The 25,919-nt window shown below is 38.1% G+C and overlaps 1 long non-coding RNA gene across 1 annotated transcript in view; it reads right to left on the reverse strand.

The window, feature by feature from the left end:
- The window catches only part of LOC102803469 (uncharacterized), a 46,135-nt gene extending 21,094 nt beyond the window's left edge, over nucleotides 1-25,041 (reverse strand). Inside the window, exons 1-2 of the long non-coding RNA XR_438542.3 lie at nucleotides 24,777-25,041; nucleotides 17,743-17,922 (exon numbers count right to left, since the gene is read on the reverse strand). This is a non-coding gene — a long non-coding RNA (uncharacterized LOC102803469). The remainder of the gene's footprint in view (nucleotides 1-17,742; nucleotides 17,923-24,776) is intronic.
- Nucleotides 25,042-25,919: the final 878 nt, after the last annotated feature.

Consider the following 25,919-nt stretch of genomic DNA (forward strand, 5'->3'; position numbering starts at 1 on the left):
TGGCATGTTATGAGGGTTATCCACTATTGTGAATGGCATGTTATGATGGGGTTACTCACTATTATGAATGACTTGTTATGAGGGTTTACTCACTATTACGAATGACATGTCATGAAGGGTTACTATTACGAATCACATGTTATGAGGGGTTAAACACTATTACGAATTACATGTTATGAGGGTTTACATACTATTACGAATGACATGTTATGAGGGTTTACACACTATTACGAATGACATGTTATGAGGGTTTAATCACTATTACGAAAAACATGTTAAGAGGGTTAACTCACTATCACGAATGGCATGCTATGAGGGTTTACACACTACCTCGAATGACAAGTTATGAGGGGTTACTATTACGAATGACATTTTATGAGGGTTTACTCACTATTACGAATGACATGATATGAGGGTAAACACACAATTACGAATTACATGTTATGAGGGTTTACACACTATTACGAATGACATGTTATGAGGGTTTACTCGCTATGACGAATGACATGTTATGAGGGTTTACTCACTATTACGAATGACATGTTATGAAGGGTTACTATTACGAATGACATGTTATGAGGGTTTACACACCATTACGAATGACATGTGATGAGGGTTTACTCAGTATTACGAATGACTTGTTAGTAGGGTTTACACAATATTAGAAATGGTATGATATTAGGTGTTATACACTGTAAAGAATGGCATGCTATGAGGGGTACACACTACTAAGAATGAAATGTTATGAGATGCTACACGCTACTAAAAATGACATATTAGGGTCGGTTAGACACTGTCAAAAATGGCATATTACGACGGTTACACACTATTACTAATGGCATGTTATGAGGGTTATCCACTATTGTGAATGGCATGTTATGATGGGGTTACTCACTATTATGAATGACTTGTTATGAGGGTTTACTCACTATTACGAATGACATGTCATGAAGGGTTACTATTACGAATCACATGTTATGAGGGGTTAAACACTATTACGAATTACATGTTATGAAGGTTTACATACTATTACGAATGACATGTTATGAGGGTTTACACACTATTACGAATGACATGTTATGAGGGTTTAATCACTATTACGAAAAACATGTTATGAGGGTTAACTCACTATCACGAATGACATGCTATGAGGGTTTACACACTATTACGAATGGCATGCTATGATGGTTTACTCACTACCTCGAATGACATGTTATGAGGGGTTACTATTACGAATGACATTTTATGAGGGTTTACTCACTATTACGAATGACATGTTATGAGGGTTTACTCACTATTACGAATTACATGATATGAGGGTAAACACACAATTACGAATTACATGTTATGAGTGTTTACACACTATTACGAATGACATGTTATGAGAGGTTACTCACTATTACGAATGACATGTTATGAGGGTTACTATTATGAATGACATGTTATGAAGGGTTAAATACTATACGAATGACATATTATGAGGGTTGACTCACTATTACGAATGCTATGTTATGATGGTTTACTCACTATTACGAATGACATGTTATGAGGGTTTACTCACTATTACGAATGACATGTTATGAGGGTTTACACACTATTACGAATGACTTGTTATGAGGGGTTACTAACTATTAGGAATGACATGTTATGAGGGGTTACTCACTATTACGAATGACATGTTATGTGGGATTACACACTATTATGAATGACATGTTATGACGGTTTACTCACTATTACGAATGACATGTTATGTAAGTCTACTCACTATTACGAATGGCATGTTATGAGGGTTTACATAATATTACGAATGACATGTTATGAGGGTTTACTCACTATTACGAATGAAATGTTATGAGGGTTTACTCACTATTACGAATGACATGTTATGAGGGTTTACTCACTATTACGAATGACATGTTATGAGGGTTTACACACCATTACGAATGACATTTTATGAGGGTTTACTCACTATTACGAATGACATGTTATGAGGGTTTACTCAGTATTACGAATGACATGTTATGAGGGTTTACTCACTATTACGAATGACATGTTATGAGGGTTTACTCACTATTACGAATGACATGTTATGAGGGTTTACACACCATTACGAATGACATTTTATGAGGGTTTACTCACTATTACGAATGACATGTTATGAGGGTTTTCTCAGTATTACGAATGACTTGTTATTAGGGTTTACACAATATTAGAAATGGTATGATATTAGGTGTTACACACTGTAAAGAATGGCATGCTATGAGGGGTACACACTACTAAGAATGAAATGTTATGAGATGCTACACGCTACTAAAAATGACATGTTAGGGTCGGTTAGACACTGTCAAAAATGGCATATTACGACGCTTACACACTATTACTAATGGCATGTTATGAGGGTTATCCACTATTGTGAATGGCATGTTATGATGGGGTTACTCACTATTATGAATGACTTGTTATTAGGGTTTACACACTATTAGAAATGGTATGATATTAGGTGTTATACACTGTAAAGAATGGCATGCTATGAGGGGTACACACTACTAAGAATGAAATGTTATGAGATGCTACACGCTACTAAAAATGACATATTAGGGTTGGTTAGACACTGTCAAAAATGGCATATTACGACGCTTACACACTATTACTAATGGCATGTTATGAGGGTTATCCACTATTGTGAATGGCATGTTATGATGGGGTTACTCACTATTATGAATGTCATGTTATGAGGGTTTACTCACTATTACGAATGACATGTCATGAAGGGTTACTATTACGAATGACATGTTATGAGACGTTAAACACTATTACGAATGACATGTTATTAGGGGTTACACACTATTACGAATGACATGTTATGAGGGTTTACATACTATTACGAATGACATGTTATGAGGGTTTACACACTATTACGAATGACATGTTATGATGGTTTACTCACTTCCTCGAATGACATGTTATGAGGGGTTACTATTACGAATGACATTTTATGAGGGTTTACTCACTATTACGAATGACATGTATGAGGGGTTACTCACTATTACGAATGACATGTTATGAGGGGTTACTATTATGAATGACATGTTATGAAGGGTTAAATACTATACGAATGACATTTTATGAGGATTGACTCACTATTACGAATGATATGTTATGATGGTTTACTCACTATTACGAATGACATGTTATGAGGGTTTACACACTATTACGAATGACTTGTTATGAGGGGTTACACACTATTACGAATGACATGTTATGACGGGTTAATAACTATTACGAATGACATGTTATGAGGGTTTACTCACTATTACGAATGACATGTTATGAGGGGTTACTAACTATTACGAATGACATGTTATGAGGGGTTACACACTATTACGAATGACATGTTATGAGGGGTTACTCACTATTACGAATGACATGTTATGAGGGGTTACAAACTATTATGAATGACATGTTATGACGGTTTACTCACTATTACGAATGACATGTTATGTAAGTCTACTCACTATTACGAATGACATGTTATGAGGGTTTACATAATATTACGAATGACATGTTATGGGGGTTGACTCACTATTACGAATGACATGTTATGAGGGTTGACTCACTATTACGAATGACATGTTATGAGGGTTTACACTATTACGAATGACATGTTATGAGGGGTTGAACACTATTACGAATGACATGTTATGAGGGTTTACACGCTATTACGAATGACTTGTTATGAGAGGTTACACACTATTACGAATGACATGTTATGAGGGTTTACTCACTATTACGAATGACATGTCATGAGGGTTTACACACTATTACTAATTACATCTTATGAGGGGTTACTATTACGAATGACATGTTATGAGGGGTTACACACTATTACGAATGACATGTTATGAGTGTTTACATACTATTACGAATGACATGTTATAAGGGTTTACATACTATTACGAATGACATGTTATGAGGGTTTACACACTATTACGAATGACATGTTATGAGGGTTTACTCACTATTACGAATGACATGTTATGAGGGTTTACATACTATTACGAATGACATGTTATGAGGGTTTACATACTATTACGAATGACATGTTCTGAGGGTTTACTCACTATTACGAATGACATGTTATGAGGGTTTACACACTATTACGAATGACATGTTATGAGGCTTTACACTGTATTACGAATGACATGTTATGAGATGCTACACGCTACTAAAAATGACATGTTAGGGTGGGTTAGACACTATTAAGAATGGCATGTTATGAGGGGTTACAATTAAAAATGACATGTTACGAAGGGTTATACGAACTTAGAAATTATATGTAATGAAGTGTCAATCGCTATTAATAATGACAAGCTTTGAGTGTTTACTCACTTGGGAATAGCATGTTATGAATTGTTAAACGCTATTAGGAATTACATGGTATGAGATGTCACATGCTACTACGAATGACATGTTATGAGGGGTTACTATTATGAATGACATGTTATGAGGATTTACACACTATTAGAAATGACATCTTATGAGATGCTACAATGAGATGCTACTAAAAATGACATGTTAGGGTGTGTTAGACACTGTCAATAATGGCACATTATGACGGATACACACTATTACTAATGGCATGTTATGAGGGTTATCCACTTTTGCGAATGGCATGTTATGAGGGGTATTATACCAACTGGAATCACATACTAATAGGGGTTACACGCTCTTAGAAATTACATGGTATTAAAAGATTACACGCTATTGAAAATGACATATTCTGGGGTGTATAGTTACTGTGTATATTTAAGTATTTGTATATAACTTAACCACACTTTGGACTCGTGGCAATACACTACCCACAAACTTTAGATTCACAATTTTAACCCCAATCCAACGTGTCCAATTATATATACTAAGTACAGTTAAAAATACGTATACTACTTGGTAATTGTTTTTCATGTAGCCGAAATGATTGGTCATGCTGCTATTTGACCTATATTATACACCAGCAACACGAAGAGAGATGTAAAGTAGATGATTGCCTTAGTGGTTAGAGTGGTAGACGTATTCATCATTCATCGGCTACCATGCGGTTTGCCATTATATGTCCAATCTTTATTTTTATAACATGGTACCTACGCACCAAATGCACTATACATTTGTTCGAATGCTAACATAAACAAAACATACAAAGCTCACAGATTTTCAAGTGGCGGGGTGTACTGTAATAAAAACAATAAATTACTTGTTTATAAACAGCGCAATAACTTTTGATCAATACAACTCGAGAATGTCGTAACATTAAGATTAGACTTCTGGCCAAGTCACTCATAATCAAATGAGCTTTTAGCCAACTTTAACAATCATTGTATTTGGTAGCATTCAATGTGACATATAGGCCATCCAACTTGGCATTGCATTTGGAAGTAAACATATACCAGTTTACTGTATTCAAGACTCCGCCGTTGAGAAAATATCACAAGCTGAATGTACGTGAAAAAAGACATGAAATCAATTAGAAAAGCGACCATCTTGAAAAAGATGATTATTTGGCTTGAACATGAAGATGTACACTACCAGCGCGTATGATTACTATCTTTTACCCCGTTCATGTTAATACCTTCTAAAGAGAAGGTATTTGATGGCAGCAGTACGGATCCCAGATTAACCTTAATCAAACTATCTTTGGAGATGGTATTTCTATGCCATTAAAATACTGAAAGGTGGTAATAACTTACTGATAGCAAGTAACAATACTACACTATCCTATTACACTACACTGCATAGTAAAATCAGTAAAATATGTGCATTATATTTTATATATTAAATGATGTCATGTGTTTTGAAATAAATAAGCAGATCGATGCTGGAATAACCGATGTGATCGACCAGGAGAGCAGTGACAGTATGAGGTGGAAAGCCATAACCATATGACAGTTCATGGTTCAGAGGAATTGTCTGACAATAGTCAATAACACATTCTTAATAAAAAAAGTTCATTTAAATATAACTACAAATACTACTAGATTATTGCATACACATGGCATTGAGAGGACCGCAGCTTTTATTCACATGGCAATGAGAGCTGGTGCCAGCTCTTGGTAGCATGACATTGAGGGGTGCCAGCTCTCATTCACATGACATTGAGGGGGTCCGAGCTCTGTTTCACATGGCATTGGGGTTCCAGCTCTCATTCGCATGGCAGTGACGAGGTCCCAGCTCTCATTCACATGGCATTGAGGAGGTCCCGGCTCTTATTCACATGACATTGAGCGGTGACAGTTCTCATTCACATGCATTGTGAGGGATGCAATCTTTCATTTGGATGGCATTGAGGAGGTCCCGGCTCGTATCCACATGGCATTGAGCGGGTGCCATATCTCTTTCGCATGGCAGTGTAGGGTTCAAACTCCCATTCACAGGGCATTAAGGGGGTCCAAGCTCTTATTCACATGCTATGGTATTGAGTGGTGCCAGTTCTCATTCAAATTTATTGTGAGGGATGCAAGTTCTCATTTGCATGGCATTGAGGGGTCCCGGATCTCACTCACATGGTCTTGAGGAGGTCCCAGCTTTTATTCACAAGGCATTGAGGGGTGCAAGCTCTCATTCACATGGCGTTGAGGGGTGACAGCTCTCATTCACATGGTGAGGTACCAGCACTCACTCAAATAGCATTCAGGGGTACCAGCTCTCATTCACATGGCATTGAGGGGTGCCAGCTCTCATTCACATGGCATTGAGGGGTTCCAGCTCTCATTCACATGCATTGAGGGGGTCCAAGCTCTCATTCACATGCATCGAGGGGGTCCAAGCTCTCATTCACATGGCATTAAGGTGTTTCAGCTCCCATTCACATGGTATTGCTAGGACCCCAGCTCTCATTCACATGGCATTGAAGGGTTCCAGCTCTCATTCACATGACATTGAGGGGTTCCAGCTCTCATTCACATGCATTGAGGGGCTCCAAGCTCTCATTCACATGGCATTAAGGTGTTTCAGCTCTCATTCACATGGCATTAATCTGTTTCAGCTCTCATTCACATGCATTGAGGGGGTCCAAGCTTTCATTCACATGCATTGAGGGAGTCCAAGCTCTCATTCACATGGCATTAAGGTGTTTCAGCTCTCATTCACATGGCATTACGGTGTTTCAGCTATCATTCACATAGCATTGAGGTGTTTCAGCCCTCATTCACATGCCATTAAGGTTATTCAGCTCTCATTCACATGGCATTAGGTGTTTCAGCTCTCATTCACATAGAATTGAGGTGTTTCAGCTCTCATTCACATGGTATTGAAGGATTGAAGCTCTCATTCACATGGCATTAAGGTGTTTCAGCTCTCATACACATGGTATTGAGGGAGTGCAGCTCTCATTCACATGGAATTGAAGTGTTTCAGCTCTCATTCACATGGCATTAAGGTGTTTCAGGTCTCATTCACATGGTATTGAGGGATTGCAGCTCTCACTCACATGGCTCTGAAGTGTTTCAGCTCTCACTCACATGGTATTGAGGGATTGCAGCTCTCATTCACATGGTATTAAGGTGTTTCAGCTCTCATTCACATGGCATTAATGTGTTGCAGCTCTCATTCACATGGTATTGAGGAATTGCAGCTCTCATTCACATGGCATTGAGAGGATCCCAGCTCTCATTCACATGACATTGAGGGGGTCCAACTCTCATTCACATGCATTGAGGGGGTCCAAGCTCTCATTCACATGGCATTAAGGTGTTTCAGTTCTCATTCACATGGCATTAAGTTGTTTCAGCTCTCATTCACATGGCATTAAGGTGTTTCAGTTCTCATTCACATGGCAATGAGAGGATCCCAGCTCTCATTCACATGACATTGAAGGTGTCCAAGCTCTCATTCACATGCATTGAGGGGGTCCAAGCTCTCATTCACATGCATTGAGGGGGTCCAAGCTCTCATTCACATGGCATTATGGTGTTTCAGCTCTCATTCATATGGCATTAATGTGTTTTAGCTCTCATTCACATGGCATTAAGGTGTTTCAGCTCTCATTCACTTGGCATTGATGTGTTTCAGCTCTAATTCACATGGCATTGAGAGGATCCCAGCTCTCATTCACATTACATTGAGGGAGTCCAAGCTCTCATTCACATGGCATTAAGGTGTTTCAGCTCTCATTCACATGGCATTGAAGTGTTTCCGCTCTCATTCACATGGCATTAAGGTGTTTCAGCTCTCATTCACATGGCATTGGGGTGTTTCAGCTCTCATTCACATGGCATTGACGGGGTCCTAGCTCTCATTCATATGGCATTAAGGTGTTCACCTCTCATTCACATGGCATTGAGGTGTTTCAGCTCTCATTCACATGGCATTGAGAGGATCCCCGCTCTCATTCACATGACATTGATGGGGTCCAAGCTCTCATTCACATGGCATTAAGGTGTTTCAGCTGTCATTCACATGACATTGAGGTTGTCCAAGCTCTCATTCAAATGGCATTAAGGTGTTTCAGCTCTCATTTACGTGGCATTATGGTGTTTAAGCTCATTCACATGGCATTAAGGTGTTTCAGCTCTCGTTCACATGGCATTAATGTGTTTCAGCTCTCATTCACATGGCATTAATGTGTTTCAGCTGTCATTCACATGACATTGAGGAGGTCCAAGCTCTCATTCAAATGCCATTAAGGTGTTTCGGCTCTCATTTACGTGGCATTAATGTGTTTAAGCTCTCATTCACATGGCATTAATGTGTTTCAGCTCTCGTTCACATGGCATTAATGTGTTTCAGCTCTCTTTCACATGGTATTAATGTGTTTCATCTCTCATTTACATGGCATTAAGGTGTTTCAGCTCTCATTCACATGGCATTAAGGTGTTTCAGCTCTCATTCACATGCATTGAGGGGGTCCAAGCTCTCATTCACATGGTATTAAAGTGTTTCAGCTCTCATTCGCATGGCATTAAGGTGTTTCAGCTCTCATTCACATGGCATTGAGAGGATCCCAGCTCTCATTCACATGACATTGAGGGGGTCCAAGCTCGCATTCACATGCATTGAGGGGGTCCAAGCTCTCGTTCACATGGCATTAAGGTGTTTCAGCTCTCATTCACGTGGAATTAAGGTGTTTCACCTCCAATTCACATGGCATTAAGGTGTTTCAGCTACCATTTACATGGCATTAAAGTGTTTCAGCACTCATTCGCATGGCATTAAGGTGTTTCAGCTCTCATTCACATGGCATTGAGGAAGTCCAAGCTCTCATTCACATGCATTGAAGGGGTCCAAGCTGTCATTCACATGTCATTAATCTGTTTCAGCTCTCATTCACATGGCATTAAGGTGTTTCAGCTCTCATTCACATGACATTGAGGGGGTCCAAGCTCTCATTCAAATGGCATTAAGGTGTTCCAGCTCTCATGTACGTGGCATTAAGGTGTTTAAGCTCTCATTCACATGGCATTAAGGTGTTTCAGCTCTCATTTACATGGCATTAAGGTGTTTCAGCTCTCATTAACATGGCATTAAGTTGTTTCAGCTCTCATTCACATGGTATTGAGGGATTGCAGGTCTAATTCATATGGTATTGAGAGGATCCCCGCTCTCATTCACATGACATTGAGGGGGTCCAAGCTCTCATTCACATGGCATTAAGGTGTTTCAACTCTCATTCACATGACATTGAGGGGGTCCAAGCTCTCATTCAAATGGCATTAAGGTGTTTCAGCTCTCATTTACGTGGCATTAAGGTGTTTAAACTCTCATTCACATGGCATTAAGGTGTTTCAGCTCTCGTTCACAAGGCTAATGTGTTTCAGCTCTCATTCACATGGCATTAATGTGATTCAGCTCTCATTTACATGGCATTAAGGTGTTTCAGCTCTCATTCACATGGCATTAAGGTGTTTCAGCTCTCATTCACATGGTATTGAGGGATTGCAGGTCTAATTCACATGGTATTGAGAGGATCCCCGCTCTCATTCACATGACATTGAGGGGGTCCAAGCTCTCATTCACATGGCATTAAGGTGTTTCAGCTCTCATTCACATGACATTGAGGGGGTCCAAGCTCTCATTCAAATGATATTGATGGGGTCCACGCTCTCATTCAAATGGCATTAAGGTGTTTCAGCTCTCATTTACGTGGCATTAAGGTGTTTAAGCTCATTCACATGGCATTAATGTGTTTCAGCTCTCGTTCACATGGCATTAATGTGTTTCAGCTGTCATTTACGTGGCATTAAGGTGTTTAAGCTCTCATTCACATGGCATTAAGGTGTTTCAGCTCTCGTTCACATGGCATTAATGTGTTTCAGCTCTCATTTTCATGGCATTAAGCTGTTTCAGCTCTCATTCACATGGCATTGAGGGATTGCAGCTCTCATTCACATGACATTGAGGGGTTCCAGCTCTCATTCACATGCATTGAGGGGGTCCAAGCTCTCATTCACATGGTATTAAAGTGTTTCAGCTCTCATTCACATGGCATTAAGGTGTTTCAGCTCTCATTCACATGGCATTGAGAGCATCCCAGCTCTCATTCACATGACATTGAGGGGGTCCAAGCTCTCATTCACAAGCATTGAGGGGGTCCAAGCTCTCATTTACATGGCATTAAGGTGTTTCAGCTCTCATTCACATGGCAGTAAGGTGTTTCAGCTCCAATTCACATGGCATTAAGGTGTTTCACCTCCCATTTACATGGCATTAAAGTGTTTCAGCTCTCATTCGCATGGCATTAAGGTGTTTCAGCTCTCATTCACATGGCATTGAGGGGGTCCAAGCTCTCATTCACATGCATTGAGGGGGTCCAAGCTGTCATTCACATGTCATTAATCTGTTTCAGCTCTCATTCACATGGCATTAAGGTGTTTCAGCTCTCATTCACATGACATTGAGGGGGTCCAAGCTCTCATTCAAATGGCATTAAGGTGTTTCAGCTCTCATTTACGTGGCATTAATGTGTTTAAGCTCTCATTCACCTGGCATTAATTTGTTTCAGCTCTCATTTACATGGCATTAAGGTGTTTCAGCTCTCATTCACATGGCATTAAGGTGTTTCAGCTCTCATTCACATGGTATTGAGGGATTGCAGCTCTAATTCACATGGTATTGAGAGGATCCCCGCTCTCATTCACATGACATTGAGGGGGTCCAAGCTCTCATTCACATGGCATTAAGGTGTTTCAGCTCTCATTCACACGACATTGAGGGGGTCCAAGCTCTCATTCAAATGGCATTAAGGTGTTTCAGCTCTCATTTACGTGGCATTAAGGTGTTTAATCTCTCATTCACATGGCATTAAGGTGTTTCAGCTCTCGTTCACATGGCATTAATGTGTTTCAGCTCTCATTCACATGGCATTAATGTGTTTCAGCTCTCATTTACATGGCATTAAGGTGTTTAAGCTCATTCACATGGCATTAATGTGTTTCAGCTCTCGTTCACATGGCATTAATGTGTTTCAGCTCTCGTTCACATGGCATTAATGTGTTTCAGCTGTCATTTACGTGGCATTAAGGTGTTTAAGCTCTCATTCACATGGCATTAAGGTGTTTCAGCTCTCGTTCACATGGCATTAATGTGTTTCAGCTCTCATTTTCATGGCATTAAGCTGTTTCAGCTCTCATTCACATGGCATTGAGGGATTGCAGCTCTCATTCACATGACATTGAGGGGTTCCAGCTCTCATTCACATGCATTGAGGGGGTCCAAGCTCTCATTCACATGGTATTAAAGTGTTTCAGCTCTCATTCACATGGCATTAAGGTGTTTCAGCTCTCATTCACATGGCATTGAGAGCATCCCAGCTCTCATTCACATGACATTGAGGGGGTCCAAGCTCTCATTCACAAGCATTGAGGGGGTCCAAGCTCTCATTTACATGGCATTAAGGTGTTTCAGCTCTCATTCACATGGCAGTAAGGTGTTTCAGCTCCAATTCACATGGCATTAAGGTGTTTCACCTCCCATTTACATGGCATTAAAGTGTTTCAGCTCTCATTCGCATGGCATTAAGGTGTTTCAGCTCTCATTCACATGGCATTGAGGGGGTCCAAGCTCTCATTCACATGCATTGAGGGGGTCCAAGCTGTCATTCACATGTCATTAATCTGTTTCAGCTCTCATTCACATGGCATTAAGGTGTTTCAGCTCTCATTCACATGACATTGAGGGGGTCCAAGCTCTCATTCAAATGGCATTAAGGTGTTTCAGCTCTCATTTACGTGGCATTAAGGTGTTTAAGCTCTCATTCACCTGGCATTAATTTGTTTCAGCTCTCATTTACATGGCATTAAGGTGTTTAAGCTCATTCACATGGCATTAATGTGTTTCAGCTCTCGTTCACATGGCATTAATGTGTTTCAGCTCTCGTTCACATGGCATTAATGTGTTTCAGCTGTCATTTACGTGGCATTAAGGTGTTTAAGCTCTCATTCACATGGCATTAAGGTGTTTCAGCTCTCGTTCACATGGCATTAATGTGTTTCAGCTCTCATTTTCATGGCATTAAGCTGTTTCAGCTCTCATTCACATGGCATTGAGGGATTGCAGCTCTCATTCACATGACATTGAGGGGTTCCAGCTCTCATTCACATGCATTGAGGGGGTCCAAGCTCTCATTCACATGGTATTAAAGTGTTTCAGCTCTCATTCACATGGCATTAAGGTGTTTCAGCTCTCATTCACATGGCATTGAGAGCATCCCAGCTCTCATTCACATGACATTGAGGGGGTCCAAGCTCTCATTCACAAGCATTGAGGGGGTCCAAGCTCTCATTTACATGGCATTAAGGTGTTTCAGCTCTCATTCACATGGCAGTAAGGTGTTTCAGCTCCAATTCACATGGCATTAAGGTGTTTCACCTCCCATTTACATGGCATTAAAGTGTTTCAGCTCTCATTCGCATGGCATTAAGGTGTTTCAGCTCTCATTCACATGGCATTGAGGGGGTCCAAGCTCTCATTCACATGCATTGAGGGGGTCCAAGCTGTCATTCACATGTCATTAATCTGTTTCAGCTCTCAATCACATGGCATTAAGGTGTTTCAGCTCTCATTCACATGACATTGAGGGGGTCCAAGCTCTCATTCAAATGGCATTAAGGTGTTTCAGCTCTCATTTACGTGGCATTAAGGTGTTTAAGCTCTCATTCACCTGGCATTAATTTGTTTCAGCTCTCATTTACATGGCATTAAGGTGTTTCAGCTCTCATTCACATGGCATTAAGGTGTTTCAGCTCTCATTCACATGGTATTGAGGGATTGCAGCTCTAATTCACATGGTATTGAGAGGATCCCCGCTCTCATTCACATGACATTGAGGGGGTCCAAGCTCTCATTTACGTGGCATTAAGGTGTTTAATCTCTCATTCACATGGCATTAAGGTGTTTCAGCTCTCGTTCACATGGCATTAATGTGTTTCAGCTCTCATTCACATGGCATTAATGTGTTTCAGCTCTCATTTACATGGCATTAAGGTGTTTCTGCTCTCATTCACATGGCATTAAGGTGTTTCAGCTCTCATTCACATGGTAGTGATGGATTGCAGCTCTCATTCACATGGCATTGAGAGTATCCCAGCTCTCATTCACATGACATTGAGGGGGTCCAAGCTCTCATTCACATGCATTGAGGGGGTCCAAGCTCTCATTCACATGTCATTAAGGTGTTTCAGCTCTCATTCACATGGCATTAAAGTGTTTCAGCTCTCATCCATTCTGAAAAGTGAGGGGACATTGTTGTGTCCGCGTAAGCGGCCAGTGTCCGCGCCTGTGCGAACAGGGGGGGGGGTGTCTGAGAAAGGGGGACTGCCCTATGTTCCGACACCACTATGTTCCGACACACATTATACTTGTGTCAAACTTAATCTGACTAGCCGTGCGTGACATTTTACTACCTTAATATAGCCAGGATGTCCTGTGGGTTAATACTGGAAATCCAGCTGTAGTGTAGTCCGGCCATAATGCTCGAAAGTCCGTGAAGGTGGGATCTTGCATTATGTTATTGGATAATTATCAGAGAATTATCAAACAATGTTGCCCATTGTATCATTCTACTACTTCGACAATTATTTGACAATATCCGTGTCTGTTGGATGTGGTTCCAACCTTAAATCCTCCGATTGCCTAACTATCGAAGTTTTAGATCGATAATTATCGGAGAAATATTTTACCTTTTTTATGAAAGTTGTACTTCTATATTCATCAGTCTCTGAATTGCAAGGTTGCCGTTTACATCCGGTAGCACATTTCCAAGTTTATCTACATATTAATTAAAATAATTTATTTATTTATTTATTATGCGAGAGATGAATAGGCACTGCATTTAGCATTCCGTAGTGTTTGCATACGTTTTTGAGATTGCCAAAATACAAAGGTTTCACACTATCTCTTTCCATTCCTATATTGTGTGTTTTTGACCAACATTCCTTGTTTACCTTCACACGTTATACGTTTTCCTATCAATCTAAGACATTGATAGATCTCAGAGAATTCCATGTTTAAAACAATTAAACCACCACCCAGCTGTAGACCCTGTCTAATATCAATCTAAAACATCGAGAATTATCCGATAATTCAAATGTAATTCTAATGCGCGGATATTGCACAAGTTTATACTACCTGCAAATTTGATGCATAATTCATCGTTCAAGGTTAAGGTCCATATTAGACAGATTTCCTTAAGAAAGTCAGAAAGCACTATTCTATTCTATTCTTCGTTGTTCCATTGCATTGTTCTGATATTCCCCTTTATTCTGAAAATATTCCCATATGTTACACTCATAAATTACAGTTGGTATAATACACAATTTAAATACTTATCCGTATATCTGCCAAACATGTATATCCCGTATTTATACTTAATAGCGTAATAGCGTTCTCTTAAATAAATAAATAAATAAATAAATAAATAAATAAATAAAATATTTAGAAAACATAAAAAGACTTATTTTCAAATACATGAATATGTCATGACTAATTCATTTTATCATAGACAGGATTTGCCCAGATAATGCCATTTGATGATTTCGAATAACGTATAATAAAGTTAATGAATTCATAGTATCAATAAGTAATGGATTATACGATGTAATATCCAATGTAATACTTGTACGCTACACCAATAAAGCTTTAATTTGATATATATCATGATGGTGTTTGTCTGAGGTAGTCCTATTTAATATGTGACAGGCTATTACGTAATTATATATTTGTATAAGGTTGATCCCATAAAATTCCCTTTTTATTTAACGCTGTGTATACTTTTTTAAAGCTAACATATTTACCCTGATTTTCGGGGGCAAAACGGCTCAGATTCTACAGCCAAAATTGACCAAATTAATTCCCATGTTTCTGTCTACTTTATTGCATGTAAATTTGACAGCCTTGTCTTAATTTTAATTGTACAGTCATTATTCTGTAACTAGACTGATCGCGCTGAACAGAGAAAAAACATGTTGCTTTGTTCTACCAAGGGGAGCGGTATTTATCCAATTTTGGCTTCCGACCACTAGCGTACATATTTCCATGCAAAATATGGCACATTCTGGCCGGCTCAGAATGTATTGGATGATCGTCGAACATAAAATTACTAAACAAGTTGTCAGGGGCCCACATGAAGACTGTCAGGTACATAGTTTATTGTCGATCTGAACGTTTGGCAATAATTAAAAAAAATATGTTGCGTCTGAAGCTTGATAGGATACATCGCGTCTGAGAATATTGCCGACGATGATCACAAAAACACCTCCATGAAAGCCCTTGACCAGAAAAGTGGCAAGTATTATAATCCGGCATAGTTATTTTTTAATGTAAAGAAATGTAACATTGTGTTACAAAAGGTGAGCGTAGAATAATATTTGAAGAAGAATAATGATATTTTTTCTTATAGTCAAGAGATAAAAACGCAGTCATATGTCAAAACCGTTTCTGAAATTTCGTAGGTGTCAGAACATCTCAACATAGGGTTCATTCTCATGGCATTGAGGGGGTCCCAGCTCTCATTTGTATGGCATTCGGGGGGTAGCAGCTTAAATTCACATGGCATTGAGGGGATCCCAGTTCTCATACACATTCAGCGTGTGTCAGCTCTTTTTCGCGTGACAGTGAGCTGGTCCCGGCTCTCATCCACATGACATTGAGAAGGTCCCGGATCTCATTCACATGGCATTGGGCGGGTGCCAGCTCTCATTCACATGGCATGCAGAAGGTCTCAGCTCTCATTCACATGGCATTGGGGCGCCAGCTCTCATTCATAAAATTCACTGCCTGTCACTATATCAGTGTGTGTTTACTCATCATAATTATTGGCACTGTTATGTACATGGTGCCACTGGCTTTGATTTACGCTATCAACACCAAACTGTATTCTATATCAAATTGCACCTACTACAACATGATTACAATAGCGTTTTACTTGTCAACTGTTGTAATCATGAAATCAAATGAAGTCTGTTAATTTTTATACATATATGTTTATTCATATAGTTTTATTGCATTAAATGTTATTATTCGGTAATTCCCATGTGTCAGTGTTTATGGCATCACTTAATTCACTGATTATGCAAATGTTTGGAATCATATAAATACATTCTTAGTTGCTGTACGCCTAGTACAGGGGGTGTAAAATTGTTAGTGTTCTCAATAGAACATTAGAAGGTAATAAACCTGTAGCTGATTGTGACATTTCCCTCAAACTAATGGAAAAACGTACTCAATGCGCGAATGTTGTGAAATCCGAATTGAGTGCATAACCCAATTTAATTCATGTGTCAACACAATATGGTTTGTATAGCTTTTCTAGATTGAAATTCACAATGTAGAATCTTCGTCGATACGAACAACACGCAATTGAATTGCACATTTCTAAAGCGCCTCGGCAAACGCACAGTTTGTGATCAACATTCATGTGAACAAACAAATGCGTTTCGATACGACGCAACGAACGTGGCGCTTTAATAAGTCACCATCTGATCATTTGACAACGATTTGGGTGGGCGCAAAGTATTACTAGTAATTAGTGCTTTTGAACTATATAGGTTTGATTGCAGTAGTATCAGTTTATGCTAACCTCGAGATGTATTATTGTTCTATGTAACTGTAAACGTGCATTGATATGGTATGACTTAGACGAAGATATCCGACTAAATCACAACTAACTATAACTTAAATTATCATTCAAGTCTCTTCAATTAGCTTTCGCTAACAGCTGAAAATATTGTTTAATATGATGTAGTATCTGCTCAAACGAAACTTTAATGTATAAATTGCTTAAATGGCCATCGGCAAATCTGTTATTAAGTCACCCGACATGATTACAATTCAAACACATACGTCAAATGCAATGAATAATGTCTCAACAAGGTTAATTGCATATAGCGTCTTTGTCAGCTTCTACTGTGATTGCTAGAATCAAAACTTAATCAACATTTATCTGTTTTTCATAGGATTCACCATAGCAAATAGCATCAGTTTATAAAGCGTGGTCAATTTAGAGTTATTCATATCTCATTTAAAGAGGTTTAACGAATACTGCAAAAAGCCGTGGATTTATTGCCTTCGGGGACCACCTTCATCAAGTGTACAGAAACATCCAATCTGATGTTATCTTTTTAAGCATAAAAATCAGATTAGAGACGACGAAAAACATGTCGTCGTTTTCATTCTGTGACAAGATTTGAATTTATATGTTTTAACTACCACTTGTAGATACATAACACTGAGCGATAAATATAAGGAAATCTTACTTACCCGAAGACCAGCATTTGCACGTTTTCCGGGTTTCCATCGGTATCTGTCTTTCAGAGAAAAGTGTGGCTGTGCCTGACCGTGACTTAACAGTTGTAACAAGACAAACAGTGCCAATATTAGACATGTTGTCTTTGCCGTGCTTCTGTTCATTGTCGTTGTGTTGGTGATGTATATATCAGCCTGTAATATAATTACAATATCTTTGTCAACTTAACACTGCACATCACTATTGAGTCGATTATGAATGACGGGTCTACTGACAGTGCTACCCAGATTATTTTGCTGTAGTAATTTAAATTTCTTCAATTTTTTTTTTAATCTAGTGACTAGTGTGGCAATTACGCTAAACAGCGAATGTGAACATTAGCGTTGTACATCTCCTATTCCTCTCACAGACGTCTCATTTGCCGACCCCTGTGTGCAAATTCGACCATTTGAGCTTAACATCTTCCTGGCCAATATGTACTTAAGGTAAAATAAAGTATTAGTGTAAAGTGATGATAATTGGCATCAGGTATACCGATTGATGTACCTGTGCATGCACCGTGTATGAACTCACCAAGTGGCGGAATAAATGGCATTTGCTTTGTCCGTACCACCCTCAGTACACAACGCCACCGCCTGTTTTACGACCAAGCCAACCTTTACGTCGCTAACTCGTTAAGAGATTTCAAGTCTTCGCTTTTGAAGGGATTCAGTGATAATACCGGATTCGGAAAGGCTATCAACTTGTAATTGCCCCGTCTTTACAATCTCGTTTATAAACGCGGATTGCGTTTTAGAATGCAATATTTATCCCTGTGATTATGGACAAAACCGGGAGGCAATACGCAGTAACATGCTGTTTGTACATCGGTTCAGTTGGAGATTAATATTATAGTATTTACCGAGGTAGTGATAATTAGCATTGGTAACTTAACTACGGGTATTTTTTAAAACCAGCTCCGAAAACTAATAAAGAAAAAAAAAAAAAAAACAAGAAACTTATTCAATAATTAGACTACCATGTTACATACGTACAAACTTACCCGCGATACTCTGTTAACAGTTGCATATACAATTGTTGCGTGTCATATATTAACAAGACATGTCTCCCAAAATCACCCTGTGGCAGGTTTGATGTCTCCCAATATGCAATGAATTTATACATGATATATATATATATTGGAATGTAAGTTAAAATCTGACATGTATAAGCCATTCGTTACCGTGAAATGCGCGTCACATGTGCACGAAAGGGATTGTCTGTAGGGCGGATATCACTTTAATTGTAACTGACTATTTCAATCATTTTCACCTGAACTTTCAAGGAAGAAATTACAAAATTCATCGAATTGCCTCCGTCAAATGGGTCCACACAATAAGGAAGCAATTGATCACAGACTACTGAATCGAAATGACTGCCTAAGACGACTCTTAAAATCATCGTTTATGGCACGATAGTTATCGAATAGCAGCCAGTGATCATGTGACATATTTATCAAACAGTACCGTGAAACTTTATAGAAAATGTTGTGGGGTTACGGAGAGATCGCAGGAAAGTTTAAGGTGGGTCACGTGACAATGTGATTAGAAACATTGGATGACAAGTTTCTTCTTATCTTATATTATATGCGTTCCTCAGTGACACGCACGGTCACCGTTTTGTGAATAAAATTAAATGAACCAAACAGGTGATTTTTTCATGATTTTGCCTTGTTCTAAATCAAACATTCACCATCTATTCAGTGGTGTTATATCTGAGAAACTATGACTAGTGATTTCTGCTCGACTGCTGCGAACGAGACAGTTGGCGTACTAGTCGCCTATTCAGTCTTTCTTTGCTGACGTATGTCGTGAAAAGGGTTCTCGGACCCGCAGAATCACTTGATCATTGATCGCAGTACAAGACAAGAACATGTGGTACATGTGTTATATGATGACCTACCTACACTTCTTCTCCGATGCTAAATCTAGTTTGTTCCAACAACTAATGAGGATTTGTATCACTTTCATTCTGTTCTCGATTTCAAGATAAATGACAGACTATTAATGGATGCTCACCACGGTTTAAATTTATTAACTTGAGTAATATTTATAAAGTTAATAACAGGTACGGGTCAGACGTATATATATTGATAAAATATTACATAATCACGCGAGTAGAATGCGTTCATCTCTTAATAATTGTTCTATGTAGTGTGTGGTGAGAGTATTTGTTTTAAAGACTATAGTTCATGTGGGCAAATAAAAATGAGCAAGTCAACTGTTTATACATGTTTTTATATTATATACATTGAAATTAACGACAAGCAAATGGTTTATTATTTATACGCACGAATTTGCTCTTTTGAAATTAGAAAACATGGCGCATACTACTTAATATTTGTGAGCACGAACCCAGTCTTTTAAGTTTAGCACGCTGAAACCTTTCGACTATACCTGAACCTGCTTCAAAAATATACGGATATATGCACACTATTAAGTATCAGCATATGTTCTTTTTGCGGCCCCCAGGTTTCATATCTGGTAATGGTATAGATATAAACTATAATAATGGATAATTCAAGAAATCGTACAGCAAACAAATATTAACGTTGGGAGATGTGAGCATTGCGTGGCTAGTGTTGCATCTACTACTATATGCGTCATGATATATCAACATATCTGATTCGTGATTATACCACGACTACTTAGACACAATTAAACGGACAGAGAGGTGGTTGTGGACACTGGTAGTTCGTCATTATCGGCGATAATTTATTGAAGTTGTGTGTTATTCGTTGTATACGTAGTTCCTACAAAGTGGACACTGTGTATGGCTACACTAACTGTGTTTCTCGAAGTAAGTATTCTATAGTGAAGGGAATTCAGTTTTAGAGCGCTATACATGGCGGACGCTGCTAGATTTACCAACCATGCCATTGCTCGTTACTCAGATACGTTTAAATTGTTGTGGCGATGCGTTATTAAGTGTGTAAAATGGATGGTAATAGACGTATTATTGCTATTGTGTTTCAGAGATGCATGTTTGGGTGTGTTTCTTTCACAAATGTTGTGGCGACATAAAAATGCCAATTATTTTAGGTCAGTAAATTCTTGTTCTATGATAAAAATACTTGATCCTGGCCTTTAAAAATAATAGATTTATTGCATCGTTTATTGGTTGATCATTTTTTTTATCCCTATATCACATTGCCAACACAATACGCACACATTATCGTATGAGGTGGAATTTCTATTAATTATATATGACGTTGTAGCTAGGATAATTATTGGCGTCGTCATGGTGTCTGCAAGTGAACATTGAACATTGAGTAGGCACATTGACGTTAATTAACAAATATTTCAACCGGGGGAATGACATCACTGAAGACGTATATATGCGCTACATGACATCCTTGAATTCTGTAAGCGTGGTGTGATGAGCAAATTAAGACATCACATTTAATTGATTATAAAAAAATGTAAACACAATCTATCGTAGTTATCATTTCGAATACGCTTTTTAGGGATCAAAAAGGGATGCAACACTTTGGGGGTAATTTAGGAAAAGACATTATGTCTGAATAACAGAATGGTCAGCAATTAGCAGTAGAACATTGTTAGGCTTTCCTTGTATGTGTCCTTATATGGAATTACCCTTATAGATATTATAGTCATGTAACGAATATAAGTTCTCAAATACACGAGTTCAGTATAGCTATGATGACGATACTCGATGTGACTAAACGCGATGAGTACACTTAATTCGTCCCCTTACACTTGATAGTTTATATGACATTTGGCTATGCCCTTTTAATACGGAGCCAGACATCATTTAAGAAGCGAGATATTCTTCAATTCCCTCACATGTGCTAAGCATCATTGACTTCAATGACGCTTCAGAATGCATTCATATTCGACAAGTTAGTGAATGCATTAAGCGCGATTTGCATGTCGACAGTATGAATTATTGCTATAAGAAGCGCTGCTCAGTTTGTAAACCCTGCTTGCGGCAGCATTAACATTCATAGTGTCGCTGTATTTGATGTAGGTACATCCAAAATGATGTCCTGTAGAGAGAAGTTCATATATTTTGATTTTTATGACCGGAAAATGAATCCAATAGCTTTGCCCTGTAATGAGAATATCACGTTTTGACACGTATGCCGGACCCACACTAATGAAAAGACGCATTTTGCATTGATAACAATATGGTTTAATACACATAAACAATGGCTACATATATACCCAGCCGAGATTTTATGAATGACGATTATAATTAACCTTCACAAAATTAGCAATTTCACGAATACTTGTATTGTACGCTTATTTCCATTCGATATTATTAACAGGTCGTGGTGTTATTGTTCTCAGCATCACTGATCACTGATCACTCAATTACTAATACTAACAAGACTATCTAGAATTGTGTGTGGATTTTGTCTTCTATAAATGTCCTGTGTTGTTCAACGGTTACAATGCCTATCCGTTGCTTTAAAGAATATACATAAACTTAAAATAATGTAATTACATGACATATGTGTATTTATTATGTTAATACACCTCTTTGGTTTTCATACAGAAAATTAGAACAGCCTATTATGACCTTGTACATAACTCGCTATCATGTCGTAAACGTTCTTCGTAATTATTAGTATGACATTCTTTTAGCTGTTACTCTTCGGGAGTACAGTTATACCATCGAGATGATAAAACCATATATGAAAGACATACGCTCATAACCAAAAAGGTTAATTGCTTGCCGGGAAATGGAGCATTTAAAATAACCCAAGTTGTTTCTTCCTCAACACACGGTAGAACACAATATTGTTAACCGATCCGGATAAAATAAATATGTTAGCTATAAATAACGCATCATATAACATAGCAGCATTTTAATGACAACTTACTTTGTATTTAACATGGCTTTAAATGGAGGGCAATATTTAAAATGCTGGTCCCAGAATGTTACGTGTCGTATCTAAGTATATGAGTCTATAATCGAATCGCAGTGATAACACTGAACACAATATAGATAACATCGTCGTTTACAGCATTTACTAATGTAGTAAAGCAAAGTAATTTAAAAGAAGACAAGATCACAGAGAGCATTCGATATATTCGTTATCCAGAGCGGAAGTATGTTTTATCTTCTGATGCAGGCTATTAGAAACACCACTTTGCGTATTTGCAGACTCTATTAGAAAACTCGGTAATGACCCTTTGAGCCTACCTTTAAATCCTTTTTATGTCCATACTAATCCTACGCATCGTGAATGTACTAATAAAACTACGCGACGTGTGAAAACGTCTTTCATAGTTTTATTTCTTTTAATGCACGTACAGAAGTCCATACGAGTTGAAATGGAGATGAAATTAATATTTCCTTTTAATTTCAAATAAAGTAATTACATATGTTACACGGCAATGTATAGGTGAGCACTGAGGCAATACATGTTCTCTTAGACAATACACCACCAATTTGTATCATAGGAATTGAACTAAGCTTCCTCAAAAATGAATTGAGTATACCGCTTTAATGTTGATGGTAATACTGATCACCAATGTTCAATACGTGTAACTGTTAGCTGTATACAAACTACAGCAGCAAGTACTAGCTATTAACGATTTAGAGATAATAACCATTTTTTTTTAGCACTGTTGTATTTGATTGAAATAATTAAAATATATACTGTAAATGTATCATTGCTTGCGAATTGCATCACACGGCTAGAAATACTAATGTTATCTTAATAAAAGCCACAGCATATTAAAATTATGCGCAATGCTCTTTGTCCGTTTACATTTACTATGCACAGTGCACGTTGCGATTTAAAACAATAGATAAATTGAAAAAGTGTTTATCTCTTTTAACGTTTGACGAAATTGTTAGGAAGAAGTGTTTTAATTTTCTTTCACAATAATAATAATAATAATAATAATAATAATAATATGTATCTTGGATTTGCGGAGCAGTACATGTAAAGGAGTAATATGATGTGTTGAATTAAAATAAAGACAAAAACAAAACAAAACAAAAAAATAAACTATTTTATATCTATGTAGATTATCGGTATATTTCCACGACCTGTAGACCTGTGTTGTGAAAATTCGTTGCCGTGTGTTCACTATTGCAATTAACCTCGTAACTTACACAGAGCGATAGTTAAAATCATTCTCGTTTTCACACATGCAGGGACAATAATCTTATATAATTTATTTTAGCAGCAGCTAGGCAAATGTCTATTTATACATATAAAATTAATTCACAAATAATAAACTGAACGAAGAGCGTGTTTATTTTAGCCAGTTTTACCCAAAAAATTTTAATTTGCTAATACTCAATATTAGACAGAACAGAACGTAATGTATATGCATAATAACATATAATGCATCGTAGTACGGATTAATCACATCAACAGAAAGTGAATTAATAAAGAATGAGGATTCCCAAGTAGCGAACCAGTGCTTCTTTAATCTTGTCTTTTTTTCTGAAAGGAATCCCTAACGTATGCGATCAACTCAGGGTCATGGAACCACTATTATTGCAATTGATTAGGGGAAAGTCTGATATTAGGCAGAGGGGAGTTTATGCATACGAATCACATAGGGAGGCTCGATCTTTTTTCATGAATCAATTTCGTTCTACATTCATTGAGTAATTTTACGCCGATGTGTTAATTGTGATGGAATCAATCCGAGAACATTTCCCCATGTAATCAATACGGGGCCACGAAGCTCTTCGTTTACTTAATCCTTTTTATACTTGCAAAATAGTCGAATTGAGTTGAAAGTAGTATAGTGTTTTCAAAGACCATTTACACAGAGAAATAGAGCAATCAGACCCCCGGGATATAATATGTACGGATGTGAAAGACCCATGAGAGACAATTACACACGCGCGTTACGTGGCTCGTTAAAATTCGTTTAACACAAACAGAATAACACATGGTGTTTTACGTGCAACATTAAAAATTTCAGTAATATTAATTATATTATGTGTTTTGGTTTTGGAATATGACGGCTTAGTTGTGTAGGGTAACCTATCTATAGTATTAACATGGACGTACCTTAATGAACACTTGTAAAGCAACGCGTCTAATAAGCACAGGTGCTGTGGAGATGTTTCTCAAGAGCCGACTGGGACGGAATCAGCGCAAATAATGTTATGTCTGCCTTTTATCTTACTTCATGAAGCTTCTTGGTTATCAATAACTTGACGAAGGAAGCGCTGTCCTATTTTGTGAAGATGCTCGCCTCTTGATCGATGGAGTCTACTTGCTAAGCTTCAGAATGGGGAGGTAAGGTGTGAGCTCTGGACACCTTCTTTTTATGCACGTTTCGGAGATACAATACTGAAAACGCTAATCTCTAACTTGTGACGTTTCCCGTTAGATCCGCCCACGCCTGCCAGACTTTCACAGCGTTGGCTATGATGTCAGATGTAGTCCAATTTGGGAAAGGATATATAACGACAGGGTAGATCAAACATAAATCTTTCATTGTTCGTGAGATCTTCAGAGAATACTATCAATCAGTTTGAGTTAAATGTAATTTATGCAGCTGGGTTTGCACCTGTCACTGAATCGCCCTGTATCTATTGGCTATTGTGCATGTGTGTGTCACTGGAGTGTTCTTTACCCATTGGCTGGTGCGTATGTACGTGACCAATATGCATTGGAAATTAAGTGTGTTCGTGCCACAAGAGTGTTTTAGGACCATTGGCTGCCAGTTCATCTTCGTCACTGTCCTATAATGCTTCTTTGAAACAGTTGTGAAAAAGCAGAACGATTTTTCGATGCATGGTACACGTGCAGGCTTACTTGAAAAAAATACATACTTAGAGTGGGTCGATTTCCAATAGTATGGCATACGGTAATTGTAGTCACATGGAATACCTCATCACTCTTACACACCTAACGGACTAGTTTGTATTACCTGTAACACATTCTATAAACGACAGTGTAAAATGCACATTTGCCTCCAGATGGTGTCTCGTATCTGCTCAATCGGTGCGAGGTGAGGTCTTTGAAAAGGTTAGACCAGCTTTGACACCTTACGACCATGTTGAGTATCACATTTGCAACGTAGATAGAGTATAGTACGGCTGGTCAAGTGAGAAATGATGAATTTAAGTAAACCACCGACAACATATTTCACTTGACCTTTATGATTTTAATTCATCATTCGGCAAAAAGATGGTATGTGTCAAA

The sequence above is a fragment of the Saccoglossus kowalevskii genome, chromosome 10 (genome assembly GCF_978046115.1).
Source record: "Saccoglossus kowalevskii chromosome 10, keSacKowa6.1, whole genome shotgun sequence".
NCBI classification, from domain to species: domain Eukaryota; kingdom Metazoa; phylum Hemichordata; class Enteropneusta; family Harrimaniidae; genus Saccoglossus; species Saccoglossus kowalevskii.